Genomic DNA, 17,411 nt, shown 5'->3' on the forward strand with positions numbered 1-17,411 from the left:
AAATGTGATGTGTCCACGTTGTGTTTTGGGACATTTCCTTTCGTGGGCGCTAGTCCTACCCACACAAGTGAGGTATGATTTTTATTGGGAGACTTGGGGGAACGCTGGGTGAAAGGAAATTTGTGGCTCCTCTCCAATTCCAGAACTTTCTGTCACCAAAATGTGAAGAAAATTTGTTTTTTTAGCCAAATTTTGAGGTTTGCAAAGGATTCTGGGTAACAAAACCTGGTCAGAGCCCCACAAGTCACCCCATCTTGGATTCCCCTAGGTCTCTAGTTTTCCAAAATGCACAGGTGTGGTAGGTTTCCCTAGGTGCCGGCTGAGCTAGAGGCCAAAATCTACAGGTAGGCACTTTGCAAAAAACAGCTCTGTTTTCTGTCAAAAAATGGGATGTGTCCACGTTGTACTTTGGGGCATTTCCTGTTGCGGGCGCTAGGCCTACCCACACAAGTGAGGTATCATTTTTATCTGGAGACTTGGGGGAACGCTAGGTGGAAGGAAATTTGTGCCTCCTCTCAGATTCCAGAACTTTCTGCCACAGAAATGTGAAGGACATGTGTTTTTTTAACCAAATTTTGAGGTTTGCAAAGGATTCTGGGTAACAGAACCTGGTCAGAGCCCCACAAGTCACCCCATCTTGGATTCCCCTAGGTCTCTAGTTTTCAGAAATGCACAGGTTTGGTAGGTTTCCCTTGGTGCCGGCTGAGCTAGAGGCCAAAATCTACAGGTAGGCACTTTGCAAAAAACAGCTCTGTTTTCTGTCAAAAAATGGGATGTGTCCACGTTGTGCTTTGGGGCATTTCCTGTCGCGGGCGCTAGGCCTACCCACACAAGTGAGGTATCATTTTTATCAGGAGACTTGGTGGAACGCTGAGTGGAAGGAAATTTGTGCCTCCTCTCAGATTCCAGAACTTTCTGACACAGAAATGTGAGGAACATGTGTTTTTTTAGCCAAATTTTGAGGTTTGCAAAGGATTCTGGGTAACAGAACCTGGTCAGAGCCCCACAAGTCACCCCATCTTGGATTCCCCTAGGTCTCTAGTTTACAGAAATGCACAGGTTTGGTAGGTTTCCCTAGGTGCCGGCTGAGCTAAAGGCCAAAATCTACAGGTAGGCACTTTGCAAAAAACAGCTCTGTTTTCTGTCAAAAAATGGGATGTGTCCACGTTGCCCTTTGGGGCATTTCCTGTCGCGGGCGCTAGGCCTACCCACAAAAGTCAGGTATCATTTTATCGGGAGACTTGGGGGAACGCTGGGTGTAAGGAAATTTGTGGCTCCTCTCCGATTCCAGAACTTTCTGTCACCAAAATGTGAGGAAAATGCGTTTTTTTAGCCAAATTTTGAGGTTTGCAAAGGATTCTGGGTAACAAAACCTGGTCAGAGCCCCACAAGTCACCCCATCTTGGATTCCCCTAGGTCTCTAGTTTTCCGAAATGCACAGGTTTGGTAGGTTTCCCTAGCTGCCGGCTGAGCTAGAGGCCAAAATCTACAGGTAGGCACTTTGCAAAAAACAGCTCTGTTTTCTGTCAAGAAATGGGATGTGTCCACGTTGTGCTTTGGGGAATTTCCTGTTGCGGGCGCTAGGCCTACCCACACAAGTGAGGTATCATTTTTATCTGGAGACTTGGGGGAACGCTAGGTGGAAGGAAATTTGTGCCTCCTCTCAGATTCCAGAACTTTCTGCCACAGAAATGTGAGGAACATGTTTGAGGTTTGCAAAGGATTCTGGGTAACAGAACCTGGTCAGAGCCCCACAAGTCACCCCATCTTGGATTCCCCTAGGTCTCTAGTTTTCAGAAATGCACAGGTTTGGTAGGTTTCCTTAGGTGCCGGCTGAGCTAGAGGCCAAAATCTACAGGTAGGCACTTTGCAAAAAACAGCTCTGTTTTCTGTCAAAAAATGGGATGTGTCCACGTTGTGCTTTGGGGCATTTCCTGTCGCGGGCGCTAGGCCTACCCACACAAGTGAGGTATCATTTTTATCAGGAGACTTGGTGGAACGCTGGGTGGAAGGAAATTTGTGCCTCCTCTCAGATTCCAGAACTTTCTGACACAGAAATGTGAGGAACATGTGTTTTTTTAGCCAAATGTTGAGGTTTGCAAAGGATTCTGGGTAACAGAACCTGGTCAGAGCCCCACAAGTCACCCCATCTTGGATTCCCCTAGGTCTCTAGTTTTCAGAAATGCACAGGTTTGGTAGGTTTCCCTAGGTGCTGGCTGAGCTAAAGGCCAAAATCTACAGGTAGGCACTTTGCAAAAAACAGCTCTGTTTTCTGTCAAAAAATGGGATGTGTCCACGTTGTGCTTTGGGGCATTTCCTGTCGCGGGCGCTAGGCCTACCCACAAAAGTCAGGTATAATTTTATCGGGAGACTTGGGGGAACGCTGGGTGGAAGGAAATTTGTGCCTCCTCTCAGATTCCAGAACTTTCTGACACAGAAATGTGAGGAACATGTGTTTTTTTAGCCAAATTTTGAGGTTTGCAAAGGATTCTGGGTAACAGAACCTGGTAAGAGCCCCACAAGTCACCCCATCTTGGATTCCCCTAGGTCTCTAGTTTTCAGAAATGCACAGGTTTGGTAGGTTTCCCTAGGTGCCGGCTGAGGTAGAGGCCAAAATCTACAGGTAGGCACTTTGCAAAAAACAGCTCTGTTTTCTGTCAAAAAATGGGATGTGTCCACGTTGCGTTTTGGGGCATTTCCTGTCGCGGGCGCTAGGCCTACCCACACAAGTGAGGTATCATTTTTAGCAGGAGACTTGGGGGAACATAGATTAGCAAAACAAGTGTTATTGCCCCTTGTCTTTCTCTACATTTTTTCCTTCCAAATATAGGAGAGTGTGTAAAAAAGACATCTATTTGAGAAATGCCCTGTAATTCACATGCTACTATGGTCACCCCGGAATTCAGAGATGTGCAAATAACCACTGCTCCTCAACACCTTATCTTGTGCCCTTTTTGGAAATACAAAGGTTTTCTTGATAGCTATTTTTTACTCTTTATATTTCAGCAAATGATTTGCTGTATACCCGGTATAGAATGAAAACGCACTGCAGGGTGCAGCTCATTTATTGGCTCTGGGTACCTAGGGTTCTTGATGAACCTACAAGCCCTATATATCCCCGCAAGCAGAGGAGTCCAGCAGACGTAACGGTATATTGCTTTCGATAATCTGACATTGCAGGAAAAAGTTACAGAGTAAAACGTAGAGAAAAATGTATGTTTTTTTCACCTCAATTTCAATATTTTTCTTTTTCAGTTGTTATTTTCTGTAGGAAACCATTGTAGGATCTACACAAATGACCCCTTGCTGAATTCAGAATTTTGTCTACGTTTCAGAAATGTTTAGGTTTCTGGGATCCAGTATTGGTTTCATGCCCATTTCTGTCACTGACTGGAAGGAGGCTGAAAGCACAATTTTTTTTTAAAATGGGTATGTCCCAGTAAAATGACAAATTTGTGTTGAAAAATTGGGTTTTCTGATTCAAGTCTGCCTGTTCCTGAAAGCTGGGAAGCTGTTGAGTTTAGCACCGCAGACCCTTTGTTGATGCCATTTTCAGGGAAAAAACCACAAGCCTTCTTCTGCAGCCACTTTTTCCCATTTTTTTTAAAAAAAACAAAATTTTCACTGTATTTTGGCTAATTTCTTGGTCTCCTTCAGGGGAACCCACAAAGTCTGGGTACCTCTAGAATCCCTAGGATGTTGTAAAAAAAGGACGCAAATTTGCCTTGCTTAGCTTATGTGGACAAAAAGTTATGAGGGCCTAAGCGCGAACTGCCCCAAATAGGCAAAAAAAGGCCTGGCACAGGAGGGGGAAAAGGCCTGGCAGTAAAGGGGTTAAATTGAATTTTCAATGTATTCAAAGAGTGCAGTTTAGTGTAAGTATAGAGGTATTTTACAAGAAACGACCCAATGCTCAATGTATTTACTTTTTTTTAAAGTGTACATTTTCAATGCATTGTATTCTATTCGTAAATAAAAATCTGGCAATTTGAAAGTTTGGTGAATGGCAAACTGAAAGGAAAACATGCTTTGTGATCGATAATCAACAGAAATGGACTTGGGCTAATTAAAATCTCTAATGCGAAAATGTTTAGAGTGGTGTATTATGAAAATAGCAAAAGGAAAGGAAATGCGCTATAAGCCAGTGAACCTTCTTTCCCAGCCTCCGATCACACACAAATCACATCAAATGTGATAAAACAAAATTGCAAGCATGGCTGTGCAAGATACATTATGAATAAAGAATTTGTAAACCACCCTAATTACGCCAAGGTTCATAAATGTTTTGGCTAATGGTATATAACTGGTTGATATAAAATACTCCAATCCAGCTAGCAGTGCCGGTAGCAATTATCTCACCGCAATTTCAGGAAAGCTGTGTTACTAATCATTATATTTTGCATAAGTCATGTGGAAGTAGAATCATATTTGAAATTTGGGAATAAGCGGCAGGACCAGGCATGCACTTGGGGGCATATTTATACTCTGTTGGCGCCAGATTTGCATCATTTTTTTTACGCAAATTCAACGCAAACCTAACTCCATATCTATACTTTGGTTAAGTTATGGAGTAAAATCTACCTTGCGTCAATGAGATTCAAAGTAGGCTTTCCCGTCCAGAAAATGATGATATGGCCTTAGTGCCATATTTATCCTGTGCTAAAGTCTAGCACGGGGGTGGGGGCCTTGTATAATGGCACTAAGATTGCTTAGCTCCAGTATTTAACGCCTGGGTCAGGGCAGGCATGAGGGGACCTGTAGGCCTTATTTCATGGTTAGAGACAATGGAAAGAGCCCACAGGTGCCCTTTCCTGGCCCCAGGAACACTCCCACCCACTCAAGAGGGACACCACAGGATGGGGGACCCATTCCAGGTAATTCCCGGTAAGTATTTTTATTTTTTATTTTATTCCCGGTTGGGGCCCTGACTTGGGGCCCCCTGTCAGGGAGCTGGCCCCAACGGCCATGCCCACGGGACATTTGTCCCCTGGGTATGGCCCTTGGGGTGGCGGGCATGGCTACTGTCTTTACTAAGATAGGAGCCATGTCCATGGCGGTTGTGCGCCAGGGATTGGTGTTACACTGCTTAGAGGCATTTTTTTGCCTGTAAACAGTGTAGCGCCATTATTCGGCGCACAACCACCGGTTCCCCCTATGCCTCCCCCACCCAGGTTAGCGTCATTTACAATTACGCTAACAGGGCATTAGCGCAGGCTAGTGCCATTCCATACATATGGCGCCTGGCCAGTGTCCAGGAATGGTGCTAGCTGGCGCTATACTTTTACACGCTAAACTGCACTAATGCAGTTTTGCGTGTAAAAGTATAAATATGGGCCCAACTGCGCTGACGCAGTTTTGCACCAAAATGTTTAGCGCCGGCTTGTGCCAATCGGGTGCCATAATAATGAAATGGCACAAACCGGCTCTAAGCTTGGCTAGTGTCGACTAAAATGACGCTAGCCGGGTGGGGGTGGCGGGAGAGGAGATGGAGGTTGAGCATCAAAAAATTATGCTAGGCTGGTTAGAGGCAAAAGAAATGCCTCAAGCCAGCCTATTGTAATTTCCTGACGCACAACCATCCATTACACATGACTCCTGTCTTAAAAAAGATGGGAGTCATGCCCACCACCCAAGTGGCCAGAACAGGGGACCAGGGTCCCCTGGGCATGGCCATTGCACCCAGTGCCATGCTGGGGGCCCCAAGTTAGGGTCCCTGAAGACACTTAAAAAAATACTTACCAATACTTGCCCTACTTACCTGGGATGGGGTCCCCCATCCAGTGGTGTCCCTCTGGTGTGGGTGGGGGTGTTCCTGGGGCTTGGGGAGGGCACCCGTGGACTCATTCTGTTGTGTTTAACCATGGAAATGGGTCCACAGGTCCCCTAATGCCTGGTTTGACCCAGTTGTTAAATAATGGTGCAAAACAGGCTTTGCACCATTATTTAGCCCCTCCTCCCACCCATGCGTCATTTTAGCACAGGGGGATAAATATGGGGCTAAGGGGATAGCACCATTTTTTAAATGGGAACGCTTATCTTGCATCTCATTGACGCAAGGTAGGTGGACACATCAAATAAATGGTGAAAACTCCAATAATTTGATGCTAGACATGTTTAACATCAAAATATAAATATGGAGTTAAATTTGCACTGAATTTGCGTAAAGAAAATGACACAAATTTGGCTCAAAGAGAGCATAAATATGTCCCTTACTTGTGAATACCAAAAACAGTATACCTATAGCAAAGTGTAAGTTTACCTTTATGAATCAGCCTCCGAGAGAAAATCGCCTGTGGTGCACAATTTCAGATGCATTTAGGCACAAAAATGTGTACATCATCAGAAGGTAATGACTGCAGAGGTGGACGCCTCCTCAATTTCAGATATGTGTCTAGTGGACAAAAGAAGAGAAAATGTGCAGCAGTCTCCTTGGAAATGCTTTCCCATAAGCATGTTTCATGTTGGCTACATGAAACTTGACAAAAGCAAAACACCCATCATAAATTGCTGATCAATGACTCGATCAGCGGTATGCAGGGCTGAACTGGGGAACCACTAGCAGCCATGCCAAAAATACTCAAGCTGCCTTCAATTCCATGCACATTCTCTCTCTCATTCTCGCCTATCCCTCTTCACCCTCATTCATCGCTTTCTCTCACCTTTTCCCTTCCCTCCCTCCTCTCTTTCTCTTTCTATTGAATCCTCTCCTTGCCTGCTGCAATTACCCTCGGGAGCTGGAGAAATGATTGAGCGTCCAGGAGCAGACAGAGACTTTCAGACCCCTCCAAGGGTTCCAGCCTACTGGGGGAAACAGAGAAATGCCCACTGAAATAAAAGGCCTGTCCAGTTGTGGAGTTGGGTTTGTGTAGGGTTCACATTTACAAAAAGTGTTTGTGTAGAGATCACAATTACAAGAATTTCAATGTTTACTGCCTTCATGAGAGAAGAAGCCAACGCGAAAGGGTGGGAAGTGAGAGGTTGGAGGCCTGTTTTCATGCTCTGCTAGGTCACCTCCTGTCTGGGAGGAGATAGACAAATCACATTTAGTGAGCACTAGGAGGAGACAGGATAAATGGAGTAATGAAGATTATTGGTAAGTAATCTGTGCATTAATCTCAGCCTTTTAGAATGTATAAATTCAATTTGAAATCTATATATATATATATACATATATATATATATATATATATATATATATATATATATGTATATATATATATATGTATGTATATATATATATATATATATATATATATATATATATATATATATATATATATATATATTTGTATATAAATACTTATTATTTGTTGTCAGAATGACTTTACATTTATAATCCCAATTCCTAGTACAGCCATTTATTGATGGAAAGAATTCTTGTGAACCAGTGGTAGAAAACCATCAGCATATTCTCCATTATGCGTGGATCTATAATTAGTATGCATGTACAATGCCGGCCACAGAAGATACTCTCAGTTCTGCATCAAAGGCAGACATTGAAGTGCAAGAAACGTTTCTCCTTCATTCTGCAATTCATTATTCCATCTGTGAGAGTTGTAAAGGATTATACATTGACCACGGCTGGTGTGATCTCTGCATTACCGTCATAGACAATTTACAAATGCTGAAAGGAAGAGAGATGAGCATAGATATTATGCAAGAACTATGCTCTCCAACAATGCCTGCCATCAGCTGCCTTTTCTAAAGACCTGCCTGTCGATTTCATGCAAGCCTATGAGCCCGATCCATTATATGTGCAAACACAATCTGATCAGCATTTGTTATCAGCTGGTCTTGTCTACTTTTATTACAGACTTCACCTTCAGATGTGAGGCTGCTACGGCCATTAAATCAGGAATATTTAGCTATTATTTGTAATAAATGCCAGCAGGCCTGAACTGAATCCAACAGGAAATGTTCAGGGCAAAAAACACACTGACATTCATTCATGCAAATTTGTCCCGCTCATGGAATTAATCATAACAGAGTAGAGCAGAGCATACAATGCATTTATATTGCTAGTTTGATCAGCTTTGATTCCTCATAAAAAAGCCTTAAGAGGTGCTGCGGCACGAGCTAGTGACCTCCTGACAGTGATCAATGAATAAAATCCGGTGAAGCCAGAAGGAGCCTGGGACGTGAGACATCCAGAAACATCTAATAAATTAACTCTTAATACAATTTGTCGGAAATCAAATTTGAGTAATTTGTGACACATGCAGCAAATCGCTGACTAGATCTTTGAGTGTGTGTCAGATGCACTGTAGCTGATTTTATTAGCATTCGTTTTCTGTAGCGTTTGAGGTTATCCTTGTATTTTTCACATTTCAGGGGCATCTACAAACAATCATTTAGCTTGTGTTTGGACTATTTAGACAGCGGAGTGTCCACTTTGCCTGTCATACTCTGTCCAATCCGCAGTAACTGCCACTATGCAACAACTTTGCTGACAACATTTACACCGTCTTTATCTGGTGCAGTGAAAATTGTGCTAATGTCTTTTAGAGATGTTGCTCCCACGCTCATCTTAGTCTAACCTGAGTGTACCATATAGATAACTACACTGAGAAACGTAATATATATTCCAAAAAGGGCCCTTAATAAATATTGAACATGTTTCGAAAGGATACCTGTCACCAGACCTTACGTGACAAACATAGCTTTGACAAGCCCTTTTGCGAGAGAGTCTTTGGCTTTCCGCACATGTTGATCTTCCTCCCCATTGGGTTTCATTTGTAGACATTATGCACTCTTACTGAAGAAGACTGCTTGTATTTCACAGTTTATACTCAAAGGCGTAGAGCTGAGTTGATTATGATGATAAGCCAAAAAGCAAGGCTCTGGGCCTGATTGTTCATTGGGGAAAGTGATGTCAGAAACAATAGGTCTGATCTGTTTCTTATGAAAAGTTATAGTGAGGCAGAAGCCCTGAACTGCACATGTTAAAACGAATAAGTCTTCATGAGTTGATTGATATTACACTGTGTTAGATCCTGTAGACAAGTATTTTCTAACTTGGATTCCCACAGAATCTCGTGCAGAACAAGGGTTTTGGTTACCCACTCTAGTCGACCATGTTTTTGCAGTTTCGTTGTTTTTTGGGCATGGCTTATGTGATGACCAGAAAGAGCAATAATAATAGTACTAAGGGAAGGACCGTGGATTTTCCCACATGTTGATTCTCTTCTCTACAACTATTGTATTGGAAAATAGTTGTGTTAGTCACCTAACAAGTAGCTTCATTGCACATAACTGATAGGAACATTGTTAACATAGACTCTAGGTCACATACGCTAGGTACAGACTTTGCATGGTCCAACTCTGTGGCTAAAAGAGTAGAAGGGAATTTTGCATAGTGCTCTCTGACAAATGTTACATGATGAGTTTTTTGATTGAACTGTGTACCAAAAACTACAAGAGCTGGCATTATATTGTTAACTCTCTAACAAATGCAACAGGAAGGGGTTTTTATAGTTTGAACCCTCTATTAAGAATTAATAGTAAGGTTTTTTCATTGATAAACTCCACTGAAAGGGCTTTAGATTTTGAATTATTTGACAAATACAATAGCAACGCTTTTTACATTGTGAACTCTCTGACAAATGAAAAAGGAAGAGGTTTAATACAGGGGTGTCATTTTAGGTAACCTTAGTAAATGCTTGATGTCTAGAGGTGAAAGATCCCAATTTACATAATTGAGTCTAATAAATTCTGAATGTCCTGGTACTTCCTTAACTGGATTTCTCAAATACTATGGAAAAGGGTTTCCCGTGTTGGACTCTCTGGCAAATATAGAAAGTTGTTGTACATTGCTGGCACTTTGTCAAATACCATAGGAATGCCGATTGTGGCATAGACACATATAACACTTTCCTTGGTCTATGTAAGAAACTGGGTTACTGGTAGACTGGGATGTAAGCCCTGGTCAAGCAGGAACCCCAATCCTTGCCAGGGCAAGGCATAAGCAACCCCAAACTAATCTGTGCTCAACCACCTGGTACGTGGTACACAGCAGTCAGGCTTAAATTAGAGGCAATGTGTAAAGGTTTAGGATTTCTGCAACACTTCTAACAGTAAAACAGTGAAAAACCCACACAAAATGTTTCCCCCAATAAGTAAAATTTTGTAAATAAAACCAAACCAAAACCAAAAATACAAACACAAACAGTAGAACCAGATTTATGAATTTTTAAAGAATAAGGTGTAAAATACTTCCTAAAAGCATAAAGTGCCAACTTGGCTCTCCGGTCTTGCAGGACTGGTTCAAAGTCAAAACTTCAGGCCAACCACAGTGGCACATGGGCTGGATCCAGTCCAAGCACAATCCCACAAAAGATTTACCATATCAGGTATTGCGCCAAAAGTCCATTCGCATTGGAGAGGGTCACTGGGAGCAAAACGAATGTTGTGGGCAATAGTTGGCATGGTGCAAAGAGTATGCTCTGTGTACCAGACGGGCAGGCTTGTACTTCGCGTTGGCGTTACTCCACAGGCGTTTGATGCTTGCTGTACAAAGAGAAGGGCTGGCAGTGGATTGTGCTGATTTCTGGTGAAAGCAGCACCGTCTTAGTATGAATGGGCCTGTTCGAGTCTAGTGTAAGTACAAGGGATATGGAGTCCTTTGTGGAGAGACAGGAGACAACCTGTTTGAATGTAAGTAGGATAGGGCCCAGCTCCTCCCACCCATCCTGAAATGGATGACCCATCCAGTCACATCTAATCTCTCCATTGAGTGTGGCTGCCTAGGGGGAATACACAAAGCCCAACTGTCAGCTACACCCAATCATGTGACCCTGATATAGGCTGCAGGCACCAAATGGCTAATGCAAGAAAATTCCAACTTTCTAAAAGCAGCTTTTCAGAATTGCAGTTTAAAATCTGTCTTCACCATAAGTTAAGATTTTAAATTTGTGATTCCAGAGATATCAAACATGAACCGATTGTTTCTTCCCATTCGGAAATTGAACTTATGTAATGTAACAAAGAAAATCCAATGTGATCCTTTGGGAGAGACAGCCTTGCAGTGGCGAAAAATGAATTTGAGATTGTTTCACTTCCAGGACATATAAAACGTAAGCATATACGTCTGCTTTTTAAATGTATTGTATTTTGCCCTCTGGGCAGTCCAGGGCCTATCCTAAAGGCTTCATATCTATTAAAAAGGAAGGTTTGTGCCTGGAAAAAGGATAATTTTGCAATGTTAAAATGGCAATTTAAACTGCACACAGATGATCTACAATGACAGGCCTGAGACACGTTTAAAGTGCTATTTAAGTCGGTGGCACAATCAGTGCTGCAGACCAACTAGTAGCATTTAAGTTACAGGCCATGGGCACATGTAGTGCCACTTTTCTAGGGACCGGTAAGTAAATAAATATGCCAATTTGGCATAATCCAATGTCAGTATGTTTTGTGAAGAGAGCACCAGCACTTTAGCATCGGCTAGCAGTGGTAAAGTTACAGAATGCTAAGGCCAACAAAAATAAATTCAGCAAAAAATGGAAGAGTGAATGCAAACAGTTTGGGGATGTCTCTGCAGAAAAGGTCAAGTTCAATGGCCTGACACCTGAAAATGCTTGATACCTCCAGAGTCTTCCTAAAATGTTAATTGTGTATCTCTGGGCAGGATGTTTAATGGGTTGTTATAGAGACAACATGGTAAGGTTTATTTATATGCACTTTAAAGACAACACCCTTAATTTATGGATTATTAAATGTGGTGACAATAGCTGTAGCCCACTCATTTTACAATTTACTTAACAGTGTTTTTAGGATAAAACCTTTTGTGTGTGAAAAGCCTCATGTTTTCTAATAATCCCATACAGGATTGTTGCTGGTTTTCTTCCATTCTGTGAGTTTTAGACTTTTTAAGTTTCAACATGAATAGCTGCTGCATGTATACAAATGCTGTGAACACGATGAAAGACCATTAAAATATAGCACTGCAAATGTAACTCTTGTTGTTCATTTCATTCTGCGGTCTTTACCCATTTGTTTTTATTTATTATTTGATCCCTTTTGTTGGAACCCTAATGATGCACCTCTCTTGTAAAAACGTTTTCTACAACCTGAAGTGTCACAATATCCTTCACACCATTGTACCTTATGTTGTTGTTCCTCAGCAGGTACCTTAGTAAGTGCATGTACCTTTTGTTGGAACCCTAATGTTGCACCTCTCTTGTAAAGACGTTTTCCACAACCTGAAGTGTCACAATTTCCTTTACACCATTGTACCTTATGTTGTTGTGCCTCAGCAGGTACCTTAGTAAGTGCATGTCAACTAAAAAATATACCTTTTGACAAGGATTCAAGTTATATACAAAAGGCCCATAGATTGATGTCCATTGCCCAATCAAAATCATTAAAATGTGTACACCTTATGAACATTTACACAGGAAATAATACACATTAACTATTTTAATTTGCGTTGCACATTGAGATACAATATTTAAAACAGAAAAAGGAAAATAACCCTGTCACTTGTACAATGTGGAATAATTGTACAACTGAGTTTTTCTGCAGCTGACTGAAAACAGAGAATGTCAGTTCTCATGCGCTGGTATCTGCATACAAGGGGGCATATTTATACTCCATTTGTGTTGAATTTGATTCATTTTTTTTAATGCAAATTTGTTGCAAAACTAACTCCATATTTATATTTTGACGTTAGACTCGTCCAACGTCAAAATATTGGAGTTTGCACTTTTTTTGTTTTTTAATGTGTGAACCTACCTTACGTCAATGAGATGCAAGATAGGCGTTCCCATCTAAAAAATGGTATGGACCCCATATTTATCCCCTGTGCTAAAATGAGGCACGGGTGGGAGGAGGGGCTAAATAATGGCGCAAAGATTGCTTTGCACCATTATTTGACACCTGGGTCAGACCAGGCATTAGGGGACCTGTGGACTCATTTCCATGGTTTAACACCATGGAATGGGTCCACAGGTGCCCTCCTCTAGCACCAGGAACCCCCCTATCCACACTAGAGGGACGCCAGAGGATGGGGAACCCCATCCCAGGTAAGTAGGGTAAGTATAAGTAAGTATTTTCTTTTACATTAAAGTGCCATCGAGGGCCCACCTTGGGGCCCCCTGCATGGCACAGGGTCCAATGGCCATGCCCAGGGGACACTGGTCCCCTGTGCTGGCCATTGGGGTGTTGGGCATGACTCCTATCTTTTGTAAGACAGGAGTCATGTGGTATGGATGGTCTTGCATTAGAAAATGACGCTATGCTGGTTAGAGGCATTCTTTTTGCCTCTAACCAGCCTAATGTAATTTTTTGGTACAACACCTCCTTCCCCCATACGGCCACCCCCACCGGGCTAACGTCATTTTCTTTTGTACGCTAGCCCACCCTTTGCGCTGGCTTGCGGCATTCCATAAATTTGGCCCCCTGCTGGCACTCTGGAATGACGCAAGCCGGCTCTATACTTTTTGATACAAAACTGCACTTGCACAGTTTTGCGTCAAAAATTATGAATATGGGCCTATATTCATAGTATTTATTTACTTTAAACATGTTTCTTACTATGTAAACATTAACTCGTATTCTCAACTTGAGAATATTTGCTGTGCTAAAACTGTTAATTATTTTTGAAGATGCATTGCAACATTACTTAATCAAAACTTAACAATGTGTCATGTAGAAAAAGTAAAATGTTGAAAGATACCAGTACATTCATAAGAAAAGACGAAGTACATTTATTTAGCCCCAAAGGCATACACAGCTATATATGACAATGCTATTAAATGCACCCATAAACACATGGCAACTTGTTTGGCAGACAGGGTAATCCATCACAAATGCAATGGATATCACTACTGCCTTATTACAAGTGCCATAGGATGTAATGCACCACTCACCAAACACTAAATCAGGCCCATAGTTTCTCTACTGAATCAATGAGGTCTGTATGATCACTCATACCTTTTTTGCACTGCCATCTGCAGCATGGTCACTGACTAAAGTACTTATCTGACCCCTGCCCAACTTAATCGCTACTTACCCACAGCAGATTTACACTATCCCTGCTGTCACTCGGCTGATCTCCACCACATGCTTTTGTCCTGCCCCTCCCTGTTTCCCTACTGGCAAGGTGTTCATACTACACTACATGAGGTCACCACATTTACTGACATATGTACATGGAACGCATGTGCTCTTGGTATCTCTATAAGCCATTCCAAGTGAAATGACCACATTGGCAAAGGGCCTATCAGAAGTAGCACATTTCCTGGGCGTATTTAAGGAGGGGATGCTTTGGAGACCAACAACATGAACATGACTGTAGATGCAAAATGTCCAGGATTAAGCTGACCCACATGCAAGGAAGAAATCAAGTATTAGGAAATAGTCAGTGTGAGTGTTGGAGCTTCCAGCTGAATAACAGTGAGCGAAGCCAGGCAAAGGTGTGTGATGTCCACATTTCAAATTCAGCACAAAGTCCTGGTAAAGCTGAAATGCTCAGTGGTACATGACAGCAGAATGTTTGCAGTAGGTCACATGTCAGACTATCCTCTGGATCATCTGGATAGTAACAGTGAGAGCAAAGAAAGAGCCAGCGGGGCGGCTCCTCCAGAAGGGCAGAGGAGCATTGCTCCCCCGCCAACAGTGGCAGCTGCAAACCGTTTCCCCAAAAAGATAATAAACTGTGTTTATCATCATTTTGGGGAAAAGGGGTGGGGCAATGGTGTGAAGAGCTGTGAGGGGGAGTGCTCAGCACTCACCTTCACTGTGCATGTATTTGGCCAAACAAACATGTGCAGAAGGGTATCTCCAGCCCAGTCTGCCTGGGAACGCCCTGGCTGGGCGCTCCCAGCCAATCCAGACGCTGCTCCCAGCAGCGTCAGGATTGGCTGTAGGGCAGACTGGGAGCCTGTTCCTGCCTGCAGCAATGGAGGAGCAGAGAAGCGGCGCTGGAGCTGTGGTAAGTGTTTTTTTTATATGTTTTTTCCAACATAATGTGTTTCCCGTAATTCCCCCCCATGCGTGCTGCCCTGACCCCTTTGTGACCCGCGAGCCAACACTGGGAGCCAGGTTTTGATGAGCTATCCTGTCTTTGTCTGAAAGAGAGCAAGCACTTACTTGCATATCAGCATCTACCACAGTGTCTGTTCTTGATGACCAGAAGACTCTTTTAAACACTGTAATTACCTTGCTCCCTTCCATCTCAATGCAGGCTGCAGTGGATGGGTGAGGTGCCAAGGATTTACTATAGGAGGGTCAGGTATAGGTATACAATCAGTGGTAGTAACCAGGAGGCTCCCAATGAATCTAACATCTCTCTGTCCTCCTGTAAATGCCCCTTATTTGTGTGGTATTTACCTTTGGATAACTATCCCACACATCTCCCAGACTTGTGTTAGAAATCGTAAGGTTTCCCGATAGTTCTTTCTTTGCACTAACATCCTCACTCTTTTATAATGACTCTTGACCTAGAGCCTAAGGGCTGATTAAGAAAAAAAAAGAGTCCATCGGGCTGAACAGTTTTAAATTTACATTTGTTCTACATTTGCTCTGCAGTTTTTGAGAGAGGTAGAGGAGCATATTTTTGGATCGTTCATCTTAAAAAGCTACAATTACATACAGATGTAAGCCTATAGCCCTCAACACAAGTCCACATGAGATAAGTTATAACCAGTTTCTGGAAAAGATTCACTGTGCTGTTTGTACTTTTTGGGGTAGTATATTTTTACTGAGGGAAGCCTATTTTTCTCCTCTTTTAATTATGGGTGTATTAGCTTATCTTTGCCAGGAATAGAGCCCACTTAGGACCTTTTTGCAAAGGTAAACCTAGTCATAACCTTGAATTTACAACTGAATTTACCCTAGTTTTGCCTGCCAGGAATATACAAAGGGATTACTCTCAGGCATAAACACTTATGTTCATGCGGAGCACACTATCAGAAGGTCTCTGCACCCGAAAATTCCACTGCAGGCATGGAGTTGAGGGTGCTTTTGGGAACCCTAAAGGCATGAGTACCCTTGGACGTTTATGAATACCCACAAACAAGTACATTCATAAACCAGTCATTCTGTTTTCCATTCTGTTAATAGAAGGATTTTCACTCAAGCTAAGGACTGGAGTGAATCCCTTTCCAGATTGGGGAGGAGAATGGATCACCTCCGCCAAAACTGGGGGTGACTTTCCCTGCTCTTATTGTACACTGAGAGGGTACGGGACATGGGCGTCAATTCACAAAAATGCCAGGGGTAGCAGAAGTGACATCACACGCCACACCATTTGAACTTTACTTTGACTCACACACGCATGCTTACACATATACACATATTCACACACTCTCTTTCACATAAACACACACTCAGCTGCAAGCATGCAAGCAAGATACATTTAAAAGCATGTTTTACTTACCTTAGCTGCCAGATTGGGTCATATCCCCGCTGACTGTAATCCATTATTCATCACACAAATAGTGAATAATGTAATTCTCTATTTGGATGGTAAAAAATTACAATAAACCAGGAAAGTGGGCCCCCAACCATGAGGACAGCTGACTTGCTTTCCATGCACTCATTTTACCACCTCTGAGGCCAGGGGCCACAAAGGAAGTGTCAAGGGTCGCAAGGGACAAGCCGGGGGTCGCAGCTGCGACCCCTGCCGACCCCTGAAAAATGTCCATAGATGGAGAACTTCATAGACTGGAAATGGATTTCAAACTTGATTATCATGTGATTTTCCAATTAATCCTAATGAAACCAAGCACCATAAGCAAATAATGGTAAAACCATAGTTACATTTTGAAAATACGAACGAATTTATATTTTATGGTTATGCACAAGTGTTTCGAAGCCACTTTAGTTATAACCCGTACTTTGTCCAAATTTACCCCCACTAATAAGACCTAAACAGAAACATGCCAGATAAATGTGACTTACAAATTCGAACGTGGATTTTGGCTCTATAAAGTAAGTTCTGAACTTCATAATGACAATTCCAACTTTTCCCCTACTAGGTACGACTTGGAAACACAAACCAATTTAGTGAAGTTGGCCATCTGTTTATTTTTTTACCTGTAACTATTCATTCCTTAATCGTGCGTGTTCCAACACAAGGTAGAAAGCACCTTCGCTGATCAGTGGCCGTTGAGGACATAAGCACGTGGTTGTGGAATTAGTTCAGTTACAATAGCAGGCCGCTTCATTCCCCACACTGACAAAAATGAATTGCATATTTAGTGGACGTTCATATGTCTTGATCCAATGCTCTTTCAGATTATTTTGTAACGGCATTACGTCAAACCTACAGCCAAAATCTCATAGGTTTGTTAGTTGTCTTCTCTACTGTATATTTAACAAATATTGACGTTCCTAGTTCACAAATGTATACTCCATAATGTGAACAATTTATCTGTACTTTCAAGCTTAATCTTTAGTACTTTTTCATG

The sequence above is a fragment of the Pleurodeles waltl genome, chromosome 1_1 (genome assembly GCF_031143425.1).
Source record: "Pleurodeles waltl isolate 20211129_DDA chromosome 1_1, aPleWal1.hap1.20221129, whole genome shotgun sequence".
Taxonomy (NCBI): Eukaryota; Metazoa; Chordata; class Amphibia; order Caudata; family Salamandridae; genus Pleurodeles; species Pleurodeles waltl.